Raw genomic sequence first — 11,427 nt, 5'->3', positions numbered from 1 at the left:
AAGCGACTTAGCACACACACATGCATAAGTAATCTTTAAAAGTAGACGTTCTCTATGAATAAAAAGTCTTTGATGGAAATACGGGAAGAAAAGATCAATAATTGGACAACAAATTGAAAAATTATTAATGAGAAAATGTGCCCTGCAGAAAGTTGGAATGCAAAAGATAATTATTTGACTAATAAAAGTTAGTACCTTTAACCTATAAAGCCTTAATTATAAATCATATAAACATTAATATATTACCAGGGAAAAAGGCATAGAATATTAAAGATTTATTAAAAAGTATAAAAAGGATAATAAATGTTTGAGAATTTTTTCTAGTATTAACTTATGAGGATGAAAGTAAATTAAGATACCTTTTCACTGAGGTAATTAAGAAGCCACTGAGAAAAATAAAGACTAGGAATGCAAAATTTCATCAAGTGGAAAGAGAAATAGCACTTCACATACTGCTATGAGATGATAATTGATCTGTATTTCTGGACTGGAGAAATTACATCAGTGTACAGATTGTTTATAAGTTTCCTTGCACAAATCCAAGGAAAATGATTAACAAGATATACCAAAATGTGGACAAGAATCATCTTGGAGTGATAAAATGAGTCTGGATTTTTCAACTCATTTTCTTCTATTACATCTTTCAAAAACTACAAATGAACACACATGTAGTCTATCCTCAAGAAAAACATTTAAAGATTTGGAAGACATTTTTAATACAAGTTGCATACAACAGAACTAGGTAAAGCAGAGAATTAAGGTAAAAGCAGAGTTAAGGAATTAAAGAGAAGAACAGGTGTAAAGTTGAGACAATCCAGAGCTAATTCTTTGGTAAAAGCAAACATACACGCAAAATTAGTCTAATGAATCAAATAAGAAAGAGAACAATAATGCCTAAAATTAGGAATGAGAAAAATAAACATAGATGTAAGGAAACGCTCAACTTTGCAAGAAAATATTACTTAAAACTTGGCATAAAAAACTAGAAAATCTCTAAGAAATTAATTTATTTCTGGGACAATGTAGGTGTCCAAAGTTGATTCAGAATGGAGGATAATAGATCAACAATTAAGGAGGGAATTAAGCAAACAACAAGATTTACCTTCAAAAATGCCTTTGTGGGACCGGAGGGCAGGAACAAAAGATTTCCCCTTTAAATATTGAAGAAGAAAAGAAAGTTTATCATCACTATTATCAATTCTGAAAAGTTCTAGCTAATGCAGTACAAGGAGAAAAGATACAAGAGATGTAAGTATCAAAAAAGCAATTATTTGTTTGAAGATGATGGATTGCCTGAAGATAATAAATTGGCAACTGAAAACCTCTTTTTTTAAAAAAAAAATATTTTTAATTAGAGGAAGAAAACCTCTTTGGACTGAAAATGATTTTAGTAAGGCAGTCGATACAAAACAAATATGTAAAAACCAATAGTCACCTTAAAGTAACATTCAGTGGCATTCAGATGTTTTGCAATCATTGCTTCTATCAAATTTTGAAACATTTTCACCACTATGAGAACTCTCTGTGCTATCTTTGTAACTTTCTTTAAAATTTCTCTAAAATTATTCAAAAATAAAAATTAACATAAAAAGTGGGTACAAGAGAAAAATAACCCCAGCAGTGTTCATATGTGCAGTTAAATCTCTCAGAAAATAATCACAATCATTTCACATATCAGCAAAAATGTAAGTCTCTTAAAACAGGGACTGGAAATTTGCAAATACACAATAAATTAAAGTGATACATTTACTAAATAAGTCAAATGACTTGAGGACCTCCATATGTCAAGTATTTGTGCTAAGTTTTGTATGCCTTAGCTCATTTTATCATGATCATTATTGTTTTGATCTAACAAATGAATATATGTAAACAGTATACAATAATCATTAATATGTATAGATACCTCCTGGGTGATGGAGACAAAAACATTCTTGTGCATTGTCTCTTTTAATTTAATTTTCATACTAACCTCACAAAGTGGATACTATTATTATTCTCATTTTATAAATGTGGAAACTGAGCAGAGAAATATTCAGTAACTTAATATCACAAAGCTATTTGAATGGGCTGAATGGGTTTGTAAGGCACCGTGGTAAAGAATCTGCCAGCCAATACAAGAGACGAAAGAGACCTGAGTTCAGTACCTGGGGGTTGGGAAGATCCCCTGGAGTAAGAAATGGCAACTTGCTCCAGTATTCTTGCCTGGAAAATTCCATGGCCAGAGGAGCCTAGTGGGCTATACAGTCCATGGGGTTGCAAAGGGTTGTGCATGACTGAGCACGCACACACATATCAGTTCAGTTCAGTTGCTCAGTTATGTCCGACTCTTTGTGACCCCATGAACCCAGCACGCCAGGCCTCCCTGTCCATCACCAACTCCCCAAGTTCACTCAAACTCATGTCCATTGAGTCGGTGATGCCATCCAAACATCTCATCCTCTGTCATCCCCTTCTCCTCCTGCCCCCAATCCGTCCCAGCATCAGGGTCTTTTCCAATGAGTCAACTCTTCACATGAGGTGGCCAAAATATTGGCACTTCAGCTTCAGCATCAGTCCTTCTAATGAACACCCAGGACTGATCTCCTTTAGGATGGACTGGTTGGATCTCCTTACAGTCCAAGGGACTCTCAAGAGTCTTCTCCAACACCACAGTTCAAAAGCATCAATTCTTTGGCACTCAGCTTTCTTCACAGTCCAACTCTTGCATCCATACATGACCACTGGAAAAACCATAGCCCTGACTAGATGGACCTTTGTTGGCAAAGTAATGTCTCTGCTTTTGAGTATGCTCTCTAGGTTTGTCATAACTTTCCTTCCAAGGAGTAAGTGTCTTTTAATTTCATGGCTGCAATCACCATCTGCAGTGATTTTGGAGCCCCCAAAAATAAAGTCTGACACTGTTTCCACTGTTTCCCCATCTACCTGCCATGAAGTGATGGGACCAGACGCCAGGATCTTCGTTTTCTGAATGTTGAGCTTTAAGCCAACTCTTTCACTCTCCTCTTTCACTTTCATCAAGAGGCTTTTTAGTTCCTCTTCACTTTCTGCCATAAGGGTGGTGTCATCTGCATATCTGAGGTTATTGATATTTCTCCTGGAAATCCTGATTCCAGCTTGTGCTTCTTCCAGCCTAGCGTTTCTCATGATGTACTCTGCACATAAGTTAAATAAGCAGGGTGACAATATACAGCCTTGACGTACTCCTTTTCCTATTTGGAACCAGTCTGTTGTTCCATGTCCAGTTCTAACTGTTGCTTCCTGACCTGCATATAGGTTTCTCAAGAGGCAGGTCAGGTGGTCTGGTATTCCTATCCCTTTCAGAATTTTCCACAGTTTATTGTGGTCCACACAGTCAAAGGCTTTGGCATAGTCAATACAGCAGAAACAGATGTTTTTCTGGAACTCTCTTGCTTTTTTGATGATCCAGCAGATGTTGGCAATTTGATCTCCGGTTTCTCTGCCTTTTCTAAAACCAGCTTGAACATCTGGAAGTTCACGTACTGCTGAAGCCTGGCTTGGAGAATTTTGAGCATTACTTTACTAGTGGCACACACATATATGAAGTGCTAAATAGGAAGAATCCCAGAGAATGCTTCTTGTTTGAGTGAGTGAATACATAAGGAAGATTTGGTAGATAAAAGAATACAGGAGAATCAGATGGAGAATAGAAGCACATAGTTCCTGAGAAATAGCTAGGATGGTTGGGTAAGAAATATGAAGAGATGTTGGGAGCTTAAACAAGGTCAGTTTCCATTAGGAAGGTGAGAGATTCTCAGAGTTGGGTTCCAGAAGAGAGAGGAAGGAACCTGAGTGGAAGAGAGATTTTGAGACACTTAGGACTTGAACTGTGCAGGGTGTTTTAAGTAAATGGACTCTTACCAACTGTGTTATCCTCATTTGTGCCATCCAAGTTAATACTCTGAGAGTTCTGCCTGCCTCCATACCTGTTTCCCACAGCACACACTTTAATGTCCTCAGTGAGCCTCTAGTTCCCTGGATCCTTTCATTCCTGGGTGATGGATCCTCAACTCAGCTCCATTAAAGTGCAAGAAGGTGGCATCAGGCATCCATTCTCTGAAAGGGCACCGCTGAACTTCCTCCTTTCTGGGACAATGAAGCTGTACTGAGAGGAGTAAGGGGCATATTTATTGTTTCTGTGACTTCAGAGGTTGAATTCTCACAACTGCTCATTAAGGTAATTGTTCCATTGCTCTCTGCTCTCTGAGCAATTTGGTTCCCATGAGTGTGGAAGCCAAACCAGAAAGGACCTTCTTTCCTGCTAACTTTGTTCCCATGGGAACACCCCTCCCCATGCACCTTAGTCACAATGCTCTTTCCCCAGGATCTGATCTCCACTATCTTTTCCCACAAGCACTTCCTCAACATCTGAGATGGAATTTCTTTGTCTATCAAGAGCATGATGGCACATTTTTCAAGATCATGTGAATGTCAAGCAGCTTAACTTGAAATTATGAACAAGGCTGTGGGTCGTACCCAGCTACCAACAAAGCCAGACCAATGAGTTTGCCACAGCTTCTGTTCCCACTGTTGAAAGGGCAATCTGAAGGAGGTTCCAGGAATACAACAAGAAAAGTAGTGTGAGAAGTGGACTGACTGGCTGTTCAGGCAGACTCTGTGGGAATATGTGGCTTTTCAGGGTCAAAACTTGACTTCAGGGTCAAGTTCATTGGATGGTCCTCAACACTCTAGTCCAGAGAGAATGGGCTATCCTAAATAATTCACAAGCGAGTGACTTTGTTTTCTGTATATCTCTTATACGTGAAATCTAAAAACAAACAAACAAACAAACAAAAAAAAAAACAAAAAAAAAACCAAACTAGTGAATATAACAGAAAAGAAACAGACTCACAGGCATAGAATTTTTTTCTTTCTTTGGCTGCACTGCTCAGCATATAGAATTTCCCTGAGCATGGATTGAACCTATGCCCTCTCCACTGGAAGTGTGGAGTCTTAACCACTGGACCAGCAAGGAAGTCTGGACTTGAAGTCATAGGGGAAAAATCAGTGGCCAACAGTGGGAAGAGGGAAGGGAGAGGGGCAAGACAGGGGAAAGGGATTAAGAGGTACAAACTACCATGCGTAAGATAAGCCGCAAAGGATATATACTGTACAGTAAGAGATATAGACAATATTCTACAGTAACAGTAAATGGAGTATAACCTTTACAAATTGTGACTTACTAGGTTGTACACCTGAAACTTATATAATATATTTTTTGCAAACTTTAAACTTTTTATTCTGTATTGGGGTATAGTTAGTTAACAATGCTGTGGTTTTTTTTTCAGGTGAACGGAGAAGGGACTCTGCCTTATGCATCAGTTCAGTTCAGTTGCTCAGTTGTGTCTGACTCTTTGCGACCCCATGGACTGCAGCACGCCAGGCTTCCCTGTCCATCACCAACTCCTGGAGCCTGCTCAAACTCATGTCCATTGAGTCAGTGATGCCATCCAACCATCTCATCCACTGCCTTATGTATACATGTATCCATTCTCCCCCAAACCCCCATCCCATCCAGGCTGGTACATAACGTTGAGCAGAATTCCATGTGCTACACACTAAGTCCTTGTTGGCTCTCCATTTTGATTATGGCAGCATGTACATGACTTTCCCAAACTCCCTTACTGTCCCTTCTCCCCGGCAACCATAAGTTCATTTTCTAAGTCCATGAACCTCTTTCTGTTTTGTAAGTAAGTTCATTGGTATCATTTTAGATTCCACATATAAGAGATGCCATATGATATTTATCCTTCTCTGTCTAACTTCACTCAGTATGACACTTTTTAGGTTCCTCCATGTTGCTGCAAATGGCATTATTTCATTCTTTTTATGGCTGAGTAATATTCCACTGTGTGTATGTACCATATCTTCTTTATCCATTCCTCTGTTGATGGACATTTAGGTTGCCTCCATGTCTCGGCTATTATAAACAGTGCTGCAATGAACACTGGGGTGCATATATCCTTTCAGATCATATTTTTCTCTGGATTTATGCCCAGGAGTGGGATTGCAGGGTCATGTGGTAGCTCTATTTTTAATTTTTTAAGGAATCCCCACACTGTTCTCCATAGTGACTGTACCAATTTACATTCCCACTAACAATGTAAGAGGGTTCCCTTCTCTTCATGCTTTCTCCAGCGCTCTCTCCAGCATTTGTTGTCTGCAGATTTTTTTTGATGATGGCCATTCTGACAGGAATGAGGTGATATCTCATTGTAGTTTTGATATGCATTTCTCTAATAACTAGTGATATTGAATATGTTTCCATGTGTCTGTTGGTAATCTGTATGTTCTCTTTGGAGAGATGTTTATTTAGGTCTTCTGTCCATTTTTTCAGTGGGCTTGAAACTTATGTAATATTGTTAATAAACTATACCTCAATAAAAAAGTAAAAAGGAACACCAGTATATAAGGGAATAACTTTTATAACCCAAATCAAACATTAAAATTTTTCAAACAAAAACAGTAGGCTATTTAGGGCATCCTCCTCTTGAATGATTGTAGCGACAGCTACTGAGCCTGCGTGCCCTAGAGTTGGTGCTCCACAACAAGAGAAGCCAGTGCAATGAGAAGCCTGAGCACTGCAATGAAAAGCAGTCCCTGCTTGCCACAACTAGAGGAAACCCGAGTGCAACAGGGAAGTCCACTGCAACCAAAAATAATAAATAAATGTAAAAAAAGTCTTAAAAATGATGTTGCCAAGTGTCTTCTTTTTTTAAAATATAAATTTATTTATTTTAATTGGAGGCTAATTACTTTACAATATTTTAGTGGTTTTGCCATACATTGACATAAATCCGCCACGGGTGTACATGTGTTCCCCATCCTGAACCCCCCTCCCACCTCCCTCCTCATCCCATCCCTCTGGATCATCCCAGTGAGACAGGGTGCTAAATGTCTTCTTTGTCCACATATTATTTGAATAATGGATTTTAGTTTTTCAATGTCATCAGCCTTGTAGTCTATCCAGTCTCCTTTCCTTCTTTTGACTGTTACGCAAAATAGAGTCAAATCTGGGACTCTGCTTTTCTATTTGTACAGGCATTTTTATGGTCCATTCTTATCATGTGTGAAAAATATTTTGCTGGAGAAGGAAAAGGCAACACATCAGTAGTCTTGCCTGGAGAATTCCATGGACAGAGGAGCCTGGTGAGCTATCATTCATAGGGTTGCAGAGTCAGACACGAGTGAGCACGCATGCACACACGGGGTGGCGGGGGGAGGGGGAATGGTTTTGGGATGATTCAAGCACACTGCACTTATTGTGCACTTTATTTCTATTATTATTATATCAGCTCCACCTCAGATCATCAGGCATTAGATCCTGGAGCTTGGGGACTCCTGCTTTAGCTCACTCCCATGGGGATTTTGCACATGGAAAATTTTCATATGTTCTCTTTCCCTTTGGAAGTCACTTTCCCATGATTCTCAAGTGGGGTGATTTGGCCACTTATGGAGTATATGAAGACATTTTTAGTCCTTGCAACTTGGGTGGTGATGTATCTTATCCAGGGATATGACTAAACATCCTACAATGTACAGGAATAGCCCGTATAGCAAAGAATGACCCAAACCCAAATATCAGTGATGCCAAGGTTGAGAAATTCTGCTCCACATTACACATCCTCTTTCTTTCTGGGGTATACTGAGCTTTATGACCTAGTCCTAATGGAGGACAGTGTACATGGGGGAGAAATTGGCTTAATAATATGGAATAAAAAGCTGGAGCATTACAAAAATTACTCTTGTATGTAACGAGAGCTGAAATTTATTTAGGACTTGCCACCTGCATTCCTTATGCTGAAGCTTTACCATTTTATTCCATTTAAACCTCTTGTCACCCTTCTGAGGCATGCCTTGTTATAGGTTCATTTCAGATAGAGCAACTGAAGCACATGGGGGTTGAATATTCTTTGGATAAAGAAGTTGTGGTACATATACACAATGGAATATTACTCAGGCATAAAAAGGAACATATTTGACTCAGGTCTAATAAGGTGGATGAACCTAGGGCCTATTATACAGACTGAAGTAAGTCAGAAAGAGAAAGACAAATATATTAATGCATATATATTGAATCTAGAAAGATGGTACTGATAAACCTATTTGCAGGGCAGTGATAGAGACATAGATAGAGAACAGACTTATGGACACAGTGGGGGAAGGAGAGGGTGTGATGAACTGAGTGAATAGCATTGAAACATATACATTACCAGATGTAAAATTAGAATGGCCAGTGGAAATTTACTATATGATGCAGGGAGCTCAAATCTGATGCTTTGTAATAACCTAGAGTTGTGGGAGGGATAGGAGGTGGGAGGGAGGTGCAAGAGAGAGGGGAGATACCTATACCTGTGGCTGATTCATGTTATATATAGCAGAAACCAACACAATATTGTAAAGCAAGTATCCTCCAACTAAAAATAAATAAAATTTTTTAAAAGAAAAAAATCTACTAAAGATAAAAAAAAAATACAATAAAGTATATTTATCTTATCACTGAGAAAAAAATCACCATCTACTAAGATGGCATCACCGTTTGAATTCAGGAAAATTTTGGGGCTCTCCCTGATGGTGCAGTGGTAAAGAATCCACCTTCCAGTGTATGATACTCAAGAGACTTGAGTTCAGTCTCTGGGTTGGGAAGATCCCCTGGGGGAAGAAATGGCAACCCACTCTAGTATTCTTGCCTGGAGAATCCCATCGACATAAGAGCTTGAGAGGCTACACTCCACGGGGTCACTAAAAGAGTCGGACATGATCGAACACACCCACACACACTCCACCTGTCCACCCGAAAACACACACCTCTCCATCTCTAGTCTACACCTGTTCCCAGTGTCCTGAGGATGGACAGTTAGCTTGCTTCCCCACCCTTGCCTCTCTCAACAGATTCATTCCAACTTCAGAACTAAGTGCACTGAAAAATTAAGAGTCCACACTCTTAAGCGTTCTGTTCCATTGCTCTTGATCACACGTGTCCAGGCTCCAGGACAATGTTGTCATTGGGGAGACAATGTGTTGCAGAGAAGCTTTCTCAGAGCTCTTTTCATGTCTCTGTTCCTCAGGCTGTAGATGAAAGGATTGAGCATGGGGGTGACCATGGTGTACAGGACAGAGGCAAACGCCCCTGTTTGAGAGTCATGTGTCCATGTGGAGCTGAGGTAGACCCCAAGGCAGGTTCCGTAGAACAAGGAGACCATAGAGAGGTGAGACCCGCAAGTGGAAAATGCTTTATACTTCCCTCCTGTTGTTGAGATCCTCAGTACAGAACAAACAATTCGAGAATAAGAGAGAAGGATGCCGGTGAGAGGAAAAAAACCCATAAGGCCTGTCACAAGATACAATACGACATTATTGATGAAGGTGTCAGAGCAGGCAAGCTTGAGGACCTCAGGGAGTTCACAGAAGTAGTGCTGGATTTCAACGATGGTGCAGAAAGAGAGCCAGGACATGGTTAAACTCTCAGGAAGGGCCCCCAGAACACTGATGAGCCAGGTCAGGAGGAGCAACTGTGCACAGAGCCGCAGGTTCATGATGACCATGTAGTGCAGGGGGTGGCAGATGGCCACGAAGCGGCCATAGGCCATCACTGTCAGGAGTAAGTTGTCCAAAAGTCCAAAAACTGTGAAAAAATCATCTGGGTGATGCAGCCTGTGTAGGTAATGGCTTTGCTCTGGGTTTGGATGTTCAGGAGCATCTTTGGGATGGTGGTGGAGGTGAAACAGATGTCAGACAATGACAGGTTGGAGAGAAAGAGGTACATGGGGGTGTGGAGGTGGGAGTCTGTGATGATGGCCAGGATGATGAGCAGGTTCCCAAAGACGGTGACCAGGTACAAAGAGAGGAAGAGCCCAAAGAGAACAGACTGAATCTCTGGCTTCTCAGAAAGTCCCAGGAGGAGAAATATTGGAAGCTGTGAGTGGTTTCCTGGTTGCATGTGAAGGATTGTCTGCCATGAGAGAAGCAGAAGCAAGATTTAATTGGCGATCAACAGGCATCTTAGAAATGTGGTCACTTTTAGCTTGACTTCCCTGGTGGCTCAGATGGTAAAGCGTCTGTCTACAATGTGCTGTCTGTCTACAACCCAGGTTTGATCCCTGGGTTGGGAAGATTCCCTGGAGAAGGAAATGGCACCCCACTCCAGTACTCTTGCCTAGAAAATCCCACGGAAGGAGGAGCCTGGTGCAGGCTACTGCCCAGGGGGTCGCAAAGAGTCAGACATGACTGAGCGACTTCACTTTCACTTCACTGTAGCTTGAACTCAATATATTGATGAGACAATGCTTTTGCTTAATGGTCTCTTCTCTCTTGTTTGTCAGTTTGAGGTCTCCTAATACCATCATCTTCTCCTGTGTTGCCACCAGTAGCTAGAAAGGTTTCACATGAAAACTAATTTTGAACCCAAAGAAGATCTCATTTGTTTGACTACCTTGACCCTTGGTCACCCAGGCTTCTCAGATGCCTTTGAACTAAATTGTACTTTATTACTAAATGCCTTTATAATAAAATAATTATTTATTTAAATTATTATTCATTTTATTTAATTATCATTAATTTATAATTAATCAATAAATACCATTAATTATTGTTAATTTTATTTAAATTATTACTTTAAATGCTAATTAAAAAAGCATGAGTCTGTGTATAATTTCCATAAGCTATAATAATGACATGGTATTTTCTACTCAATTGATTAACATGTATAATGGACAATCATGAAATAAGGTATGGAGTTATCAATTTTTCCCAGGAAAAAATTGCTAATTTTGAAATCTCACAAAACCTGTTTGAAATACATAAAAATTATCTGGAGGCACATGAAAATAAGTGTTCCAGTGAATTTTCTAGAGCTATTTTAATCAGGATACAACATGCCTTCTACAATAGCAGCGGTATAAGAAAAACCAGAGACTTATCTCTAATTAGCATATTATTTAAAAAACCCAAAGAAAATAGCAATAAAATATAAAAATATTTAGAAGTTTATCATGCAAACCAAATACTATGCCTGGGTAACATTTAACCCTAGAAAGCAACCAGCATTTCATATTGGTAATGTATTTATTACAGTAGAGCAAATAAGTAGAAAAAAAATCATCCAAAAAATTGGATAGTCTAATTGTATGCTAAAGATACTGCTTGAAAGGAGTTCTGAGTAAACTAAATGGGTTTCATTACTATGAAAATAATTTCCTTGGTCATCAGCTTATGTCAACCCTCACATGAAAATATTTGAGAAATCTACATGAAGATCATACAGAAGACGAGTATGCGTGTCACTGCCACTACCCAATTCTGTTCTGAAATTTCAAACCAATATGACCAAAGAATAAAAAAAACAATCATAGGGTCACATCTTGGGTAAAAGTAAATTGATCACATTTTCAGATGAAAACCTGGCTACCT

At 39.4% G+C, this 11,427-nt stretch overlaps 1 pseudogene; it reads right to left on the bottom strand.

Annotated features, from left to right (window-relative positions):
- Positions 1 to 9,020: 9,020 nt before the first annotated feature.
- On the bottom strand, positions 9,021 to 9,958 carry LOC113896478 (annotated as a pseudogene).
- Between the last annotated feature and the right edge of the window lie 1,469 nt (positions 9,959 to 11,427).

This window comes from Bos indicus x Bos taurus, chromosome 7 (assembly GCF_003369695.1).
Source record: "Bos indicus x Bos taurus breed Angus x Brahman F1 hybrid chromosome 7, Bos_hybrid_MaternalHap_v2.0, whole genome shotgun sequence".
In the NCBI taxonomy this organism is placed as follows: Eukaryota; Metazoa; Chordata; class Mammalia; order Artiodactyla; family Bovidae; genus Bos; species Bos indicus x Bos taurus.
This window is presented reverse-complemented; position numbering and strand designations above follow the sequence as displayed.